This window comes from Eptesicus fuscus, chromosome 16 (genome assembly GCF_027574615.1).
Source record: "Eptesicus fuscus isolate TK198812 chromosome 16, DD_ASM_mEF_20220401, whole genome shotgun sequence".
Classification (NCBI taxonomy): Eukaryota; Metazoa; Chordata; class Mammalia; order Chiroptera; family Vespertilionidae; genus Eptesicus; species Eptesicus fuscus.
This window is the reverse complement of record NC_072488.1, coordinates 58,552,422-58,571,660: the sequence shown is the minus strand read 5'-3', so window position 1 is coordinate 58,571,660 and position 19,239 is coordinate 58,552,422.

The following is a 19,239-nucleotide window of genomic DNA, read 5'->3' as shown; positions in this document are numbered from 1 at the left end:
AAATCCTCACCCCAAGATATGCTTATTGATTTTAGAGAAAGGGGAAGGAAGATTAAAAGAAACATCGATGTGAAAGAGAGCACTGATTGGTTGCCTTCTGTACATGCCCCGACTGCAGGTCAGGCCTGCAAACTAGGTTTGTTCCCTGACTGGGAACTAAACCCACAACCTTTCAGTCTATTGGACAACCAACAACCACACTGGCCAGGGCAGCCAGTGTTTAATTGTAGATTACAAATTTGAGAAGGAAAGATAGAAATGACTAAGAACATAAACTATGGAATTAAACATTTTTATTTGTCTCTGTTCCAAGAGCATGTGGGAAACACTGGAGAACTGAATTCAGAATTTTTTTTAAAAAATATATTTTTTATTGATTTTTTACAGAGAAGAAGGGAGAGGGATAGAGAGTTAGAAACATCGATGAGAGAGAAACATCGATCAGCTGCCTCCTGCACACCCCCTACTGGGGATGTGCCCGCAACCAAGGTACATGCCCTTGACCGGAATTGAACCTGGGACCTTTCAGTCCGCAGGCCGACGCTCTATCCACTGAGCCAAACTGGTCAGGGCCAGAATTTTTTTTTAAATTATGTATTATCTATAGTTAGACATCTGTTATTTTTAATTTGACAAATAACACAGGATATCAGAGAATCAACAAAATAAAGAATTAAAATAATTAGGATTTGGGACAAATAACCCTTTTTTTAAATGGGTTTCTTCAAGTATTTTTTAAAACATGTGATACCTTCTTGAGAGTGGCTAGATTAGACAGATAATAGATACACAGTGATTTGTAAGGCATCAAGTGCTAAATAACCATTATGTATTGTTTATAGAGTCCTTTATGTATGCTTTCTGCTGGTATAGCCCAGTAAAAATGACTACAAATACAATATAATGTTTCTTTTTATCTTTTGAAAAATATTTTTTCTTAAACACCAGTTAAATCTGCATCTTTTGAGATGATCATATGGTTTTCTTTAATCTGTTAATATAGTAAATTGCATCAAGGATTTTCGAGTTATTTCTTTTTTTAAATGAAATTTATTGGGGTAACTGGTTAATAATATCGTGTAGGTTTCAAGTACATTTCTATCGTGACCTGTGTATTGCATTGTGTGCCCACCATCCGACTCAAATCATTTTCTGTCACCATATATTTGGCCCCCTATACCTTTTACCCTTTATTCTCTCTTCAAGGATTTCCTAATGTTAAAGAATACTTGCATTCCTGGGATTTATCCAATTTAGTGATTTCTTCATCCTGGAAAAGTTTATGTTCCTTGAATACTTTAGTTGCAGTCACCTGGTAAACTGGGTTATTGTATAATGTAAGTTTTGATTTGTTTTAGAGGGTATTCAGATTTCCTATTTTTGAAACAAATTTTAAAGTTAGGTTTTTTAAAAAATATTTTTTATTGCTGTTCAAAATATGTCTATTTTCTTTAAAACCCCTATTTTATCTGTAGCTATGTCCTTCTTGTTCCCAGAATTGCTTGTTTGTATTCTTTCTTTTTTTTCTTGATTGCATTTCCAGAGGTTTGTTAATTTTACTAGTCATTTACATAAATAAAATTCACCCATTTAAAGTGTCTGTTTAGTTTGACAAATGTAATACCTGTTTGACCACAACCATATCATGTTTATGTGTGTGTGTGTGTGTATGTGTGTGTGTAGTGTAATATAGTTTCTTCCTTCCCTTTGTTCCCCTAAATTTTCTTGACCTTTTAAAATACCCAACTCTTAATTTCATTGTTTTTTTCCTATTGTTTATCTACTTTCTATTTTTTAATTTATGCTTTTTTTAAAAAATATATTTTTTATTGATTTCTTACAGAGAGGAAGGGAGAGAGATAGAGAGTCAGAAACATCGATGAGAGAGAAACATCGATCAGCTGCCTCCTGCACACCCCCTACTGGGGATGTGCCTACAACCAAGGTACGTGCCCTTGACTGGAATTGAACCTGGGACCTTTCAGTCCGCAGGCTGATGCTCTATCCACTGAGCCAAACTGGTTTCGGCTACTAAGCCCTTTAATTAGCTCATTTAGTTCTCACTCAAAATAATGAAAAGAAAACCAGAAGTTTCCAGATTCAGGTGAAAAATAACACAAAATTAATTAAGAGACAGGTATGCTTTTTTATCCACTCATCTATGGATGTGGTACATTTACACAATGGAATACTACTCAGCTGTGAAAAAGAAGGATCTCTTACCTTTGTGAAAGCATAGAGAGCATGATGCTGAGCAAAATAAGCCAGTGAGAGAAAGATAAATATCACGTGATCTCACTTGTGTGTGGAATCTAATGAACAAAATAACCTGACAAACAAAATAGAACCAGAGACATGGACAACTCAGAGGGGAAGGTGGTGGAGGGCAGTAGATAAAAGAAGATGAACAGATTAGCCAAAGAACATACATGCATAGCCCATGAGCACAGATAACAGTGGGATGAAGGCCAGGGGAGGGAAAGTGGGGCTGAGTGGAGAGGGCAAAGAGTGGGAGGGGGGGAGGGACATCTGTAATACTGTCAACAACTTTTAAAAATTATAAAACTTTTTTATAATAATAAATGTATTGTAATTATTAATAACAGAAGAAACAGACAGGCACATGGTGGGGAGTGAGATCAGACATACATACATTCTCTGTCTGACTTACTTCACATAATACCCACAAAGTCCATCATGTTGTCACCAATGGCAGGATTTCCTTATTTTTTGTGGCTGAATAATACTTTATTGTATATATGTACCACATCTTCTTTATCCATACATCTGCCAATGGATACTTAGATTGCTTCTAGATCTTGGCTATCCTCCTCCTATATAATAAAGAGGTAATATGCAAATTGACCATCATGCCCTTGCACAAGATGGCCGCCCCCTTGTAGTCACAAGATGGCCACTACAAGATGGCCATCAGGGGAGGGCAGTTAGGGGCAACCAGGCCAGCAGGGAAGGGAAGATGGGGGCGACCAGGCTGGCAGGGGAGGGCAGTTGGGGGTGACTGGGCCTGCAGGGAAGGGAGGACAGTTGGGGGCAACCAGGCCTACAGGAGAGGGCAGTTGGGGGCAACCAGGCCTGCAGGGGAGGGCAGTTGGGAGTGACTTGGCCTGCAGGGGAGGGCAGTTGGGGGCAACCAGGCTGGCAGGTGAGCAGTTAGACATGGATCAGGCTGGCAGGGGAGTGGTTAGGGGGTGATCAGGCTGGCAGGCAGAAGCAGTTAGGGACAATCAGGCAGGCAGGGGAGCAGTTAGGGGCAATCAGGCAGGCAGGCTGGCGAGTAGTTGGGAGCCAGCAGTCCCAGATTGTGAGAGGGATGTCTGACTGCTGGTTTAGGCCAATCCCCCGAGGGGTCCCAGATTGAATAGGGTGCAGGCTGGGCTGAGGGACACCCCCCACCCCCGTGCATAAATTTCGTGCACCAGGCCTTTAGTTTATATATATAAAAGCCTAAGAGACTGGACGACTGGATGACTGGCAAGTAGCTATGTTGCGCACTGACCACCAGGGGGCAGAGACTCAACACAGGAGCTTCCCCCTGGTGGTCAGTGTGCTCCCATAGTGGGAGCACTGCTCAGCTGACAGATGGGTGAGCGGTGGCGGCAGGCGCAGTGGGGCTGGGATAAGAGGGAGTGGCTCAGCACCCAGCCTGGGCTCAGGCTCCTTCCCTGCTGCCTGCTGCTTTGCACATTACTTTGTGCTGTGGAGGATTGACAAGGACGGTGGGCTGGAGCTGGGTGAGCTGGCAGGTAAGGTCAGGCTGCAGCAGTGTGGAGGTTCACTGATCCTCCACACGCGGGCCAGGCCAAGAGACCCCACTGGTGCACAAATCTGTGCACCGGGCCTGTAGTATATAATAAAAAGCCAATATGCGAGCCCAACCAGCGGTTAAGGACAACAGGGGGGTGGGGGCATGTGTGGGGAGGGGGGTGGGATGGAAATGGGGGGACGAGGACAAATATGTGATACCTTAATCAATAAAGAAATTAAAAAAAAAAAGCCAACATGCAAATCAACCGAATGGCAGAACAACCACTCACTATGATGCACACTGACCACCAGGGGGCAGATGCTCAACGCAGGAGCTGCCCCATGGTGGTCAGTGTGCTCCCCCTATGGGGAGCTGGGCTCTCAGCTGGTGAGCACAGTGGCTGTGTCGGGAACCTCTCCCGCCTCCACAGCAGCGTTAAGGATGTCTGACTGATGGTTTCTAAGCCATCAGTCAGACATCTCCCGAGGGCTCCTGGACTGCAAGGGGGCGCAGGCCGGGCTGAGGACCCCGCCCCCCCAGTGCACAAATTTTGTTTTAAATAACGTTGTAAATGAACATGGGGTGCAGATACCTTTTTGAATTAGTGCTTTAGATTCTTTTTGGATCATATGATAGTTCTACTTTTTATATTTTTGAGGAGCCTCCATACTGTTTCCCAATTTATATTCACACCACAGTGTACTACGGTTCTTTTTTCCTCCACATTCTCTCCAACACATATTATTTCTTGTCTTTTTTATAACAGCCATTTTAATAGGTGTGAGGTGATAGCTTTTTGTTTTTATGAGCAGATTTATTATGTTTTAATCCAACATTTCCACTTTAAAATATATATTTCATTGATTATTTTAGAGAGAGAGAAAGGGAGAGGGAGAGAGGGATAAAGAGATGAAACATCGATGAGAGAGAAACACCATCAATCTGCATGCCCCCCCTCCCCCGCAAGCCCGCAACCAGGTATGTGCCCTGACCTGGAACTGAACCGTTGGCCTCTTCGTGTTTTTTTTTTTTTTTCTCTTAAGGATAACAGAAACAGTATATTTACGAATTCAACTTTAAACAGAGATTAAATAAAATCTTGCTTAAAAGAATTAAAAATCATCAGTTTAAAAATAGAAAAATCTTAAGGGACTTTTGAAATAGGTTGTCAGAAAGTTGGATTAATGTTTGTTTTAGAATTAGAACCAGGTTATTTGACCTGTACAGGTGTTCCCATTTTGATTGGGAATGAATTTGGCCTCTTCGTTCTTGACTCAATGCTTAACCGCTGAGCCACACCAGCCGGGCCAACATTGCCATTTTAAAATGTGGGGCATTCTATTGAACACCTACCTCGCCGAATGCTGAAATCATAGTTTATGTTGCTGCTCATGTAGAATTGGACTTCTCCCAACATTTAGAAATAAAAGAGAACTCACACACTTCTGCTGGGAAGGTATGAATGCTATTACCACTTTGGAAAATGGCTTAGTGGTTTCTTATAAAGGTAAACACACACCTACCCATTGACCCAGAAATCTGACTCCTAAATATTTACCCAAGAGAAATGAAAAATATGTTCCAAAAATACTTATTCCAGAATGTTCCTAGTAGTACTATTGTTACTGGAAACAGCCCAAATGTCCATCAGCAGCGTAAGAAAACAAACAAACAAAAAAAACAAGTGATGGCATATTTACACAATGCACTACTTCCTACTCAACATGAAAAGAATGAGCTACTGATGCCTGGATGAATTCCAGCAACATGTGGAGTGAAAGAAGTCAGAATGCTACAGTACATGCTATGTGAGTCCACTCACATGAAACTCGAAACGACAAAGCTGATCAGTAGTGATGGAAAACAGCAGCGTCACTGCCTCTTAGGGGGAGGGCTGCTGGGGAGGCCCCCGGGGGCTGCCCAGGCTGATGAAAATGCTCCTTATCTTGACTGGATGTGGAGTACACAGTGTGTATCTGTTTGTCAGAACTATACAGTTAAGATTTATGCTTGCAGTAGATAAGATCTTTCTAGAATGTGTCTAAGTTTATGTGAGTATGTGTATGATTTATGTCTCCAAGTTGAAAATGGAAGGTAGGAAATATTAACAGCCTGGCAGACTTAGAGTTGCAGAGTAGATCACATTAATTTCACTCCCGGGAACACGTTGGTGAAAGGGAAACTGAAGGCCTCTGCAGGATACAGGCACAGGATCCCTGGGTTTGCATTTTTAAGGATTTTTGGCCTTTTAGGGACTGCCCTGTAGTTCCCTTCTGTGTCACCAGGTGGCAGTCCTTTACCAGTCAGTCAGGGGCCTGGGAGGGGTCAGATCACAAGAGATACCTGTGCTGTCTGGAGCCAGGAAAGAACTGGTTTTGTTCTGTCATCGTCACTCACTTTTGAGCAAACAATATTACTCATCGTGATTATCTACTTAATTCAGCAGGCTTAGCGGAAAATGACTTTTATCTTTTTCCAAAAATTATATCTGGGGTGCAAACATGCCACCATTGCAGGTAATCATGACAATGTGCTTAAGGCTCCTTTGAAAGCTGGGTGGAGGAGGAGTTCCCCAACACGGAAATGTGATCTCCCTGTGTGGCTGACTTGTGGTGTGGTCCCCTGGGGACGAGTTGGAATAAGTCTAAATGATTCACCTTCAGTGGTTCCTCCCTCACAGAGCCCTGTCCCCCAATTTTCCGTTTATCAAAGAGCCCGCTTTCTTGATAATTGCTAGCATTTGCTGAGCATTTTCCATGCTGCAGGAACTGTTTTCCGTGCTGGCGGCAAGGGGTGTGTGTGTGTGTGTGTGTGTGTGTGTGTGTGTGTGTGAGGGGGTGAGGTTGGGGGTCAGGGGGAGGAGAGCAGTAGGAAGTTTGGCCAGAAGAACTACACGAGGTCCTTGGGAGAACTATACAGGGGTCATTGGGTCAAGACACAGCATGTTCAGTGGCAGAGAGAGGGAGGCACGAAGGACTGTCACGTCAGGGGCAGAGGCAATGTTGTGTCTGTGTCCGGGGACGGAGAGGTGTGGCAGATGTGGCTGGAGTTTACAGTTGGTTGTGAGAGGTTTGACCAGCGTGAGAAGATGCCCAGAGTGCCAGGTCCACACGGGGCTGTGTTTGGTGAGGAGTGGCCAGGGGATGCTTCAATGACAGGCTGACTCCAGATCTCAGTGCCTGGTCTCACAAGGATTGATTTTCACTCTGGCTGGGGCTGGTGTGTGTGTACATGGGGGTGTGGGTGAAGGGTGTTGGGTTTGGCAGCTCTGCCACGGCTCAGGGGTCCAGGCTGTGGGAGATGCCACCTTCCTGTGACATCGCCATCTGGACATGTGGCATGAGGGCCCACTCTGCTTTGCTGTACTTCAGCCCAGAAGTAACTCACTTTACTTCTGCTTAGAGCCCATTCCCTAGAATTAGTCCCATGGCCCCAGCCAGCCACGGGGGAGGCTGGGAAATGCAGTCTTGCTCAGTCTGATGGGACATGAGGCGGGTTGGATGGACGTGGAGAGCTGCCTTTGGAGCAGAGGTTGACAAATGCTGGGACAGGACTTTATTAGGGGTACAAAGCCCAGGAGTGTTTTAAGCCAGGGAGTGTTATGGTCAGATGGGTCACCTGTAGTCACGCTCCGTGATGCTGTGGGCTCTGGGACAGGGCTGCCTGCAGCTGGTGTGGAGGTGCGGAGGCCCCGGGCTGCTCCAAAGGGTGGCAGGTGCTGTCTGATGGCAGAATTTTCTGCCAGAGAGAGCCGGAGAGGGGATTCCCGCTGGGTCACCACTGCGACCTGAACACAGGCCACTTCTCCCCAAAAGCTTCCAGGCTGCCCCTGGATGCCGGCTTCCACCCACCAGCAGCTACGCTGGCCCCCGAGGCTTGTTGTCGGAGCTTTGGTTGAGTGGAACCTGGAGGCTCTGAGGTGACCAGGTAGTTCTGCCTCCAGTTCATGCCCAGATCCCGCTGCCTTTGCACCAGCGGAGCAGAGGCTCCTCCTCTCCGCTGCCTTCGGCTGCCCGCTGCCTGCAGGGACTGTGTCCCCCCCTGAGTGCCCTGGTATCTGCACTCACCTGGCTCTCACCTGTGTATCTGGTGCCTGCTGTGCTCAGCCTGCTGCCACGCCTTGATGTCAAACCTTGTCCCCCTGCCGGTTCGTCACCTGACTGCCTCACACGGACTCTGAAGTGAGTGTGTGTCTGCCTCAGGCTTCCTGCCTGGTCCCTGATTTAGCCTAGACCCCGGTTCTAGCTGATTCTCTAAGCTCTTGTTCTCCTGGCCCCTTCCTCCTGACGCCCATAATTACCATTTGTCACCTTCTTTGAAGGGCTCGGTGCCTTCTCCCACGGGGTGCGCCTGGCCTGGCCATCCTGGAGCAGTCTGAGCCTCTGCACTGTGGTCATTCATCCCGCGGACGTCACACCGCCGCTGCCCCTCCATCAGAGCCTCCGGGTTCTGCATTACTGGTTTTGTCCCCTCTCCCCCTGGTCCAGGAAGGCCCGGCTGTGAGAGTGAAGAGCCTGATGCTCTGCCCTCGAGGAGCCCTGCCTCCTCCTCGAGAAAGATGTTTTCTGGGCCAGAGCTTCTCCTGCAACCAGTGGCCACCAGCTGTCAGTTTGGGGGGAAAGGGGTCAAAGTTAGAGGTCAGCACGGCAAGGCCCCTTTGCATTTGAGGAGCTTGCGGTCCTCGGAGGTTAATGAGTGGGGAGTGAGAGGCCAGCCTGGAGCAGGGCAGCCCATCTCTGAGTGTAACATGTCACCTGAGAAGGGCTGTGCACGTGGAGGAGCTCGAACCCCAGCCCCAGGCAGAGGCCCTCGCAAAGTCACCATCAGGGTAGTTGGGTCTTCAGTACCCGGATCTGAGATGGAGGAAGACTTAGATGACATGAGGGAGGGAGGGCCTGTGGATGGAGAAGTCCCCGTGGCTGGGCTGCGAGTGAGTTGCTAGGACTGTGATGAGTGACATTCACGTTGAGTTTTTTCCCTTCCTCTGTGGCAGGTACCTTCCTCACCTCCTAACCAATACGCAAAGACCCTTATGTACTAGTAATTCTTTGAGTGGTGCTGCAGGGTGGAGAAATGGTTAGCACCCAGAGTCCCGGCTGTGACCAGCCGCTGGGCGAGCAGGGGACGCAAGAGAGTCCTCCTGTGCCCAGGTGTCTGACAGGAGGTGACCTGGCACGGAGGTGGAGAGGGTGCTGTGGGTGGGAGCTGGGCCATTTGGTTTGGACATGAAGGGAGGGCCTGGGACCGCCAGGTGGAGGTCCCTGTGGTCACTCACTGGTGCTGGCCCGGCGCCCAGTCCCGGGGCACCGCGCTCCCTGCTCCCTGCGGGGAGTGTGAGTGTTCCCTGTGCTGCGTCACATCCACGCCCACGGAGGGAGTGCCCACGGAGGGAATCACGGGCAAGAGGGGAAAGGTTTAGTCTGACAGCACGGGGGTCTATTTGGATGCAGTTTCTGGCGGGTGTTTATGTTTCCTTCGGTACTATGTGATTTGGTCCTAAAATGCTTCCACTACTTGGGGACTGGGAGAGCAGAGCAGGAATGTATTGGGCAGCCAGACGTCACACTTTATGGTGCAGGTTAAAGGAAACCAGACACACTTTCTGAACTCTGCTCTGAGAGCAGAAACATCTGCTTGGGACACCCACAGTGGCAGCGAAGGCGGGATCCACCCGGCTCCACACTCCCCTGTCTCCTGGGCCACAGACCCTGGCTTTGTTCCAGGCAGCAGAGCGCCCAGCCCAGGGAGCGTGCTTCCAGCCCCCTGTCGCTATGCCCAGCCCTGGGGTCAAGGTCTGGCCAGTGAGATGTACGTTCAAGGTCTGGGCAGCTGCCTCATCCGGGAGGGATAGCAGCTGCCCCTCCCCCAGCTCTCCCAGGTTGGAATGTGTGTGTGATGACCGGATCTCCAGTTGCCATCTTTTCCCCAAGGCGATCACCAGGTTAGACACTGCCTGAGGATGGAGAGAAGGAGCCTGGGTGGCTGCTGCACGACATCGGTGAGCCTCGGACATCGGTGAGCCTCGGACTGCCACTCCAGTCTCATCTTATGTGAGAAGATAGTTCTGTTTGGTTTCCTATTGCTATTTTGAGTTTTCTGACATAGTCAACGGAATCTGATCTAACACATACACCCGACATAGAAGACCCCTTCTGGGGGAGTCAGCGTTCATGCTCACAAATTAAAACAGTGAGAAGCTTTAACGTAAAGAAACCTGTCATAGGCAAACGTCTAAAGATGTCCCTGGAAGATCGTGTCCCTTGTTAACCAAACACTACTCTAGATACCGCAGTGTGGGACGTTGCAGATATAGGTAAGGTTACCGAGCAGCTGGCTTTAAGATAGGAAGCCAGTCCTAGAACATCCAGGTGGGCCCACCGGATCGGAAGCAGAAGAGCCACCCAGAGAGATGAGGTGGACGAGGCGAGAGAAACACACAGACGGGAAGTCAGAGCGATTCCTGGTGTGAGAAGGGTCTGCTGCGCCATTGTTGGCTGTGGGATGTGAGGGCTGCGTGCAGGGAGCAGAGAGCAGCTTCTAACAGCTCAGGGTGGCCCACACTGACAGCCAGCAAGGAAACGGGGACCCCAGGTATAGGATCTCAGGGAATGGATACTTTCAATGACCTGAAGGAGCATGGGAGCTGGCTATACCCTGAACGTCAGACAAGAGCCCACACAGTCAGCTCGTGACTTCAGCCTGGTGAGGCCCGGAGCCCAGGAAGCAGCGAGCCCATGGGACTCCGATCACACATCGGGGAGAGAATAAAGTTCATTGTTTTAAGTCACCAAACTTGTGGTGATTTGTTTCAGCAACAATAGAATATGGGTACAGGGACCTCATTCCCTCTATCCAAAATATTAAACTTTGGGCAAAATAACACATGCGCGTTGATTTAAGCATGAACGTGTGAAAGGGATTTTGTACTGAAAATCAGCAAAGCTGCCCCTTCCCTTCTCTGCCCCAGTCACACTTCCCCCTCTTGGTTCTGTCTTCTGACACCTCCATGGTCAGTCTGTATCCCTTCATTGTCCCTCCTCACTTGGGAACACCCGGACGCTGAATGAATCCGTATTTGCGGTTGGCCTGACTGGTATGTGTGCTCTGAACGAATCCCCTTTCTCTGTTATATAATTTCCCTTGTTTGATAACTTGCATAATTTACTAGGCACAGATGGTTAATTATTTCCAAACAGTCCATCAAGCCCCTCCTATAGCACATCCCTTATTCCAGAACCCACCCCTAGCACCCCTCCGACCTCACTCTCCCTGCCCCTCTCCGGCCCCAGGCCGGCCGGCAGCTGCAGGTCTGCTAACAGCTTCCTCCGGAGCCCTCTCTAGGCTCACGGGCTCCTGACACTGGTTCCCTGTGTTCTCATCCGTGGCTCATGCCATCATTTTGGGGGGAGCACATCTCCCAGGAACAGTTTTAATCTCTCAGAACAGAAAGTGAATCGCAGTGTCTACTGTTCACAGAGCTAAAGAGCAGCATAAGGGCGTTCTTTAGGAACACGGACGGATGTGCCAGAAAACAGGATCCGGAGCGGGAGGTGTGCGTGGGCAGAGAAGGGAAGGGACGGCTTTGCTGATTTTCAGTGTAATCCCTTTCACACTGTTTCCTTTCTAAATCCATGCGCATTGTTATTCTGCCAAAAGTTTCATATTTTAGATAGAGGGCATCAGGTTTCTGTATCCGCTTTCTGTTGTTGCTGAAACAAGTCACCACAAGCTGGGTGACTTAAAACAAGGTAATTGGACGGATTGTCTCCAGGCTGTGCGGACGCACCGAGGCGCCCTCTGAGGCACTTGGAGGCACTGCGCCCTGCCCGCTGTGCTGGGACACAGCTCTCCTTGCTGCCTTGGGAGTGCTGCGCCGGTGTCCTCCGCGTCTGGTGGCACTGCCCGCCGTCCTCTGCGTGTGGGAGGCACAGCTGTGCTGTCCTCGCACCGGGCACAGCTCCCGCAGCTCCGCTCCGTGTCAGGGGCGCTGGAGCTCTGCGCTTCGCCTTGATGTCCCTGATGCAGGGTCCTCTGCTTTTGGAGTCACTGCCCCACAGCCCCGAGGTTTTGAAAGAATTGCTCAGTGTCCGCCCGTCTGTCCCCCTCTCCTCCCATGTGAAGGCTCCCTCACGTCACTCGTCACTTGTCTCCGTCAGACGGAGCGCCGCCCCCCGGGTCTCCTGCACTTGGAAACCCTGCTCCATTGTCCAGGCACTTTGATGTCACTGCCCAGGGTCATCTCCATTTCAAGTCCTCCTCCCGCTGTCCTCTGCGTTGGAATGACCAGCTGGAGCGAGGTGGGGATCCCCCCTATGGCTATCTGCTTTGCTCCCTGGTACGGTCTGTCCTGCCGGCAGCCCATCCCCAAGAGCCCCAGCTGTCCCCCAGGGAACCACGCAGGCTGCCCAGACCTTGGCAGGGAGTTCTCTGCATCTCCACACATTTCAGGGGCAGGTGTTACCCCCAAAGCCCAGCTGGCCTGCAACCAACTGGAGGTTTCCCAAAGGTGCTTCTGGAGCACCATGCAACCCAGGCTCCCCCTGCCCCCCTCCCTGGAGCAGCTGAGGCACCCAGTGCCCTGCCTACACCCCCTTCTTACACACACTCCCCAGCCCTGTATTGAGCTGGTCCCCAAAGTTGCCTGGTGCAGCATGTAGATGGGGAAGGTGGGGTGGAGCTGGCGGCAGACAGCCCCGCCCCATGCCCTTACAGGGAATTTCAGGCATGTGAGCTGGGGGTGCCCCTGCCCTCCAGGATAAGGCCCGGAGAAAGCAGCTCTTCACGCTGCAGGTTGGGGACTTGCATCTGGTCAGGAAGACACGGTCTCCCGTGGGGATGAACAGTTTTGCCATTGCCCCCACTCATTTCACGGGGAGGGTGTGTGACTCGGAAGCCCCTCCCGCAGTGTATGGTGCTCTGTTGTTTTGGGGACACAGACTGCTGTGTAATTCACACCCCCACATTGTCCTGAGGAAATGGCCGCACTTCATGTCTGTGACACCTGAGTTTCAGTTAGCAGCACGTGTGCACGGGATGCGCCTGCCACAGTGGCAGCTCACCCTGGAGCGGCCTTCTCTAACGAAGGGGCGGACAGCGTTCTCGCTGTGGGTCCCCCAGAGAGGACAGGGGCCCAGAAAAGCGGCCTTCCGGTTCCTTCCTGTGTACAGCGTCCTGCCTGGGGGTGCACCTGCGAGGGGCTGCTGCACGGGGCAGTGGTGCCTGGGACCAAGGGTGTCAGGGTGGTCCCTATGTGCTCTCCCTGGTCGAGGGGGACTGCGACAACTCGGCCCTTTCCTCAGCCTGGGCGATGCACACGAGAAAGGGAGATGCTGCTGGAGTGGGGCCTCGGGAGGGCTGATCTGTGCGGCCCTCATCCCGCAGAGGCTGTGACGCTGAGGCTGTGACGCTGAGGGCTGGTCTGCACGGCCCTCATCCCGCAGAGGCTGTGACGCTGAGGCTGGGGCCAGGCGTGGGCGGCCAGGTCTGTGAAGGTGGAGGGTGGGTGGGAAGAGGTGGGAGCAGACCGGGCAGGCAGGGCAGGTCTCTTGGCTGCTTCTGGCACAAAGACCAGAATGCAATGGGGTCTTTCCCTGACACGCGCCCCCCCCCCCCCGCCCTGTGCCCTCCTCCTGGCCCTCGGTGGCTCCCAGCCTGGCACAGGTGCTCTGGCCCTGCCTCTTCTGCTCCCGCTGTCGGGGAGGGAGTAAACGCTTCGGCGAAGGGCCGAGCAGCACAGGACGGTGGCACTGGGCCTCTGCAGGGGGCACCTTCGGCCTCCTGGGCCTCTCGCATTACCAAGGCTTCTTGGGTGTCTGGCCTCATTGCTGACTCGTGCTCACTTGCTGTCAGCTAACCCACTCTCCTTTTGTTTCCACAAACGGTTACGCATCTAAGAATCTGTCTGCCAATTGGCCATCACGCTTCCCCAGCTCCATTTCCTGCTGTGGGTTTGAACCCCCCTTCCCGTGGGTGGAGATTCTTCCGAATCCTCGCTCTGTCATCAGGACCAGGCACCTGAGCGCCGGGGTTCCTGTGGTGGTGTTGACAGGAGGCAGGCCCTGAGCCAGAGCAGGCAGCACGCCACCCGAAACTCCACCCTCTGGGCGGCGCCCGGTCTCCCGCTCACGGCAGGGGGCTCCTCTTGCAGCCTCCACTGGAAGGGGCCTCATGCCTACACCCTGTGTCCGCTCTGCACAGTCTCAAGGGGACAAGGCGGTCAGGTTTTCTAGCTGCAGTATAAGAGGTGCCCAGGAGGAGGCTCGGGGTCAGACTGAGCTCCATCAGTGGTTCTGCTGAGCCCTGCAGAGGAGGGAAGGACGCATGGACTTCCAAAGAGCAGCCTCCCCTCGCACCTGTGATAGGAAGATGGTGCTCAGGCCCGTTCCCACAGGGCCAGCGGCTCAGCTCAGCTGTGACTGTTTCCCTCTGACGACAGGCTCCTGAGGGGCAGAGCCTGCCCCCTGGTGCTCACAGGCAGGAGGAGGCCCCCAGTGCCCAGGCTCTGAAACCAGACTTCTGCCTGCCTTCTCCCGGGGACCACGGCCACAAGCACCGCAGGAGAGCGGGGAGCTGACCTGGAGAGAGGGGGGCTGGGTGGGCTGGGAGGGCTGCGGGGGGACGTGGTAACAAGGAAAATGCTGTTTTCTCAGCTGACGCAGACACCAACGAGGCTTGAAGACGAGGCAGCCCTCTGGTCCCCGGCCAGGCATAGGGTGCAGAACCTCCCCGGGGCCTGGGCTGCCAGGACCGAAGCCCTCACGGCACGCCCTCGTGGAGGGCCTCTAGCACTGGCCGCTTCTTCTGGAAGCTCCCCCTGCCACCGAGAGCCTGTGCGCCTGGCCCTGCCTCCCCCCCGCACCTGACCACTTCTGACAGGGAGGCTGCCTGAGGTCCCACACGCCTGCGTCCTCCTGGCCGTGCCCCGGTGGCCCCACCTGCAGTGGCTGTCACAGGAACCTTCCAGCACGTGCCCAAACCCCCACGCGCGTCCTTACTGCTTGGCAAGGCTCGGGAAGTTGGTCCCAGGCACAAGGTGCTCACCGGGGAGCACCTCCGTGTCCGCCCCACCCTCCCTCACAGGCCCACCCACCCCACACCCACAGATTTCAGCTGGAGACACTCCCATCTCTGCGGGAAGCGCACTCATTTCCAAACTCTGGTCTTGAGAACATGTTTTATCTTCGAATGTTTTGAAATCCGCTTTCCTCAAGGCCAGGAAGACATTTATGAGCATGTCTGTGTCTGGGGACTGTGCTGGGGCTGAGGTGGGTGATACAAGTCCGAACACGTTGGGAGGCAGACGCGTGCACAGGTAACGTCAGGGCCTGAAGGGATCCCTCACTGCCCTGGGAACGCCAGGGCCTCCAAGAGAAGATGGCACGGAGCCAAGGCTAAAGGATGGGCAGAAATGGGGTAGAAGAGAGGCGTGGAGAGTGGGGTGGGGGGCATCATGTGGGCAGGGAAGGGCAGAGAGGAGTGTACAATGATAGGGAGCACTTCCAGAAGCTGCAGGGGGCTGAGAGGCCCCCCCCGCACCCCCCCCCTGCCCCCGCAGTGAGGGACCTGGCGGCACAGATGATGGCTTTCATTTACCCTGAGGCTGGTGCGGGGCGCTGAAGCACTGAAGGCCTTGACGCCAGGGAGTCACATAGTCTGACCTGCATTTTCCATGATGCCTTCTTTTTTTTTTTTTTAAGAGAGTAGAAGGGAGGGAGGGAAGCACGAGGATGGGGTGGGGGGGGGGCGGAGAGAGATACCCATTGGTTGCCTCACTCACTCACTCACTCACTCACCCCAACTGGAGCCAGGGGATTGAACCTGCAACCAAGGTACATGCCCTTGACCTAGCATTGAACCTGTGACCCTTTGGTGCAGAGGCCAGCACTCTAACCACTGAGCAACACAGGCCAGGGCTTCCATGGTCCATTCTGGAGACCTGCTTGGGAGGTGGCACTGGAAAGACACAGTTGATTGTCTGGGTGCGAGAATGAGAGACAAGAAACCAGAGTTGGTTCTGGGCTCATGGTGGTGGAAATTCTCCAACATATTCTCACCAAGGTAGCCCTTCATTCCCTTTCATGGAATTCTCACCTAAAACTTTCAGAACGACACTCATCGGGTGGTCTATGCATTTGGTGGGTTTTTGGAACAACTGTGACCAGCACCCTGAGAGTGCTACCTCCTGCTCAGAGGACTGTCCCCACACACCCACCGCCCAGCATCCGTGCCGGCACCACATAAGGCTGTCACAGAGGGCTGGGCCGTGGTGGCTGGGGGATGCTGCCTCCAGTGGGGCCGTTGTTTTCTTTCTCCCAAGATTCAGAATGTGGCTGCGGTGCTGCGGGCTGTGCTGACCGCCTACCTGGGAGAACAGGTCCATTCTGATTGGGAGGATGGCTGCTCTGCCTTGTTGGACACAGAGGATCCCAGACAGTGCGTGCTGGGGTGAGCCTTGGCCCAAGGACTGTCGGAGACAGAGCAGTGGGCACAGGATCTGGGCTCCAAGCCCCCAGGCCCAGTTCCAGCTCCCATGCTTGCACTCCTCAAATGCCTCCTATGCCTACTAGAAATTCCCACTTCTCAGATCTCTCAGCGGCCTTAGCACATGTTTGCTTCTTTCCATCAAGTGTGTTCACTATGGCAGTGCCCTGCTCTAGCCTCGGTGGCCCATGAATGCCCGCTCTACCCTCAGCGGCCTGTGAATACCCGCTCTAGCTTCAGTGGCCCATGAATGCCCGCTCTAGCCTAGGTGGCCCGTGAATGCCCGCTCTAGCCTCGATGGCCCATGAATGCCCGCTCTAGCCTAGGTGGCCCATGAATGCCCGCTCTAGCCTCGATTGGCCCATGAATGCCCGCTCTAGCCTAGGTGGCCCATGAATGCCCACTCTAGCCTCGATGGCCCATGAATGCCCGCTCTAGCCTAGGTGGCCCATGAATGCTCGCTCTAGCCTCGATGGCCCGTGAATGCCCACTCTAGCCTCGATGGCCCATGAATGCCTGCTCTAGCCTCCGTGGTCTGATGACCCGGTCTTTGTCCCCTTGGGTTGGTTTACGACCTGCTCCCAGGCCACAGGTGGACACCTGAGGCAGCAAAAAGAGGAACCAGCCCTCTGGCCTGCTGTTTTCTGAGGACAGCTGGACAGTTCCTCTTTCTGTTCCCAGAGGGTGGCCACAACGCTGTCCTCCCAACTGCTTTCTGGAGGGTGGAGTCCCTTCCCTTGTCCAGGTCTCCACCTCCACACTCCCCTCGCCTAGCTCAGGGCTGTAGGGTTTAGGGACCATCAAACTGAGAATGTGTGAGCCAGGGGGTGGGAAAGTGGCCCCAGGAAGTGTTCCCAAGGTAACCATGGTTAGCTGATCCCAGGTCAATCAAAGAATTTCTAGGGCAGAGGGCCCCAGGGGGTAGCAAGAGGAAGGGATCTGCGCGTATGCCCCGATGCCCAGAAAGGCATGAACAAAAGGAGGCAGAACAGCACCAAACTTGGAGCCCTGTCCCACTTCTAAAAGCCCTCCAGCCTGCTGCAGGGGCATGGCTGCTGCTAGTGAGCCCAGCCCCCACACAGCTCATTTGCTCGGCCCTCCAAAGAACTGGGTTACACCAGCAGGTTCATTTCCCGCTCTGTCCAGCGCCCTGTGCGGGCCCCTGAGCCCTGCCTGCTCTTCCAGGTGGGATTGTGGGAGGGGAGGAGTCTGGGGCTGGCCAGCCAGTCTGATGACAGATTGCTCCATCAAGATTCTGCTTGGGGCCTGGCCCGGTGGCTCAGTTGGTTGGAGCACCATCCCACACACCAAAAAAGGTTGCAGATTCGATCCCTGGTCGGGGTGAATGCAAGAGACAACTGATCGATATTTCTCTTTCTCCCCCTGCCCTCCTCTCTCTACCCACCCTCGTGTGAGGATTAAGAAGAGAGAGAATTACTTGGGAAGGACAGGCCTGGTGTGGCCACTGACTCCGGAAGATCCCTTCTTCCTGCCTCACCTTGTCCACTGCCAACAGGCAGACTCAGTGTCTTCATCACCCCTCTGCCCTCAGCTAAGAAAGAGGCTGGTACACTTGTCTTTTCTTGGAGAAATCCTGTCTTTGGGTTAATGGAATACTACGCCGCTATAAAAAAGAAGGAACTTTTACCATTTGCAACAGCATGGATGGAACTGGAGAACATTATGCTAAGTGAAATAAGCCAGTTGGAGACAGATAAATATCACATGATCTTACTCATATGTGGGATATAATGATCAGCATATTTGATGAACAAGAATAGATCCAGAGACAAGTGGCAGGGGAGGGGGGTAGAGAGCAACCAAAGGACTTGTATGCATGCACATTGGCATAACCAATGGACACAGGCACCAGGGCGGTGGGGGCTTGCCCGGGGTGGGAATGGCCTGGGGTGGGGTGAAGGAGGTGTGTGTCAACTGGGGAAAAAGGAGACTTATGTAAAACTTTAGACGATAAAAAAAAAAAAAAGTTACTTAACAGGAAAAAAAAAAAAGAGAGAGAGAGAGAGAGGAAGGTTGAGGGACAAGCCTGGGCCTGGGCTGCTTATGACCCCAAACTCAAAGGGTTTCTCGTCTCCCCAGGGAGCCGGGACATAACTGCACTGCCCCCAGTCAGCCCAACTCAGAAAATACCAAAAAAAGCCAGATCGTAGCTACTAACTGCTCCATAAGTGGGTGGGATTCAGCTGGGAAAGGGGTATTTCCACCCTGCTGGTGGCAGAACTGAAGTTAGAAAGCCATCGCCAGGCGAGTAACTTTTTAACAGCCCCAATTGGAGGAGGAGAGAGAGGGGAGGGGCAGGCAGGCGCGGGAGGAGCAGCCCTTCCTGATGGCAGCCTGGGGGCAGGGCGCCCAGCACAGGCGCTGGGCACAGGTGAGTCAGACTGGAAGGGGGGGAGTTGGGCACAGCCGGCATTTATGCGGCAGTGCCAGGGCAGAGTGGTCAGGGGCCTCCCGCCACATACTTGCCTTGGGTCTCCAGGGGCAATGCTGCCCCCCCCCCCCTACACACACCCCTGGAACCGAGGAGCCAGCACCCCCCCAGCCCGTTCCTCAGTGATCCTCATCTCTGAGTCACCCTTTGATGAGGCCCCGTTTCCGGCATGCACCCCGTTATTAACAGGACTTTTCCTTCCACCACTGTGCCTCTTGTCCCCCAGCTCTAAGAAAACGGTGGGGCAGCGATGGGAAGGGTAAGGATGATGCTGCCAACTTGGCCCTGACTCAGATCTAAGGGACCCCCCCTCCCCCTCATGAGCAGCAAAAAATCCCTGAGCAACTTACCCCGAAAACCAGGGCAGCAGCCCCTCCCTCCAGGGCTCCATGGAAACTCACAAACTCCTATTACTTCTTTGGACACAAACAACACGTGCGTCAGGCAAAGACAGTGGTCAGTAGAGATGAGCAGAAGAGGATAAAAGTCGCCTGTGATTTTATCCGGCGTTACCCAGAGCTGCTCGCGTTGCATGCCTTCC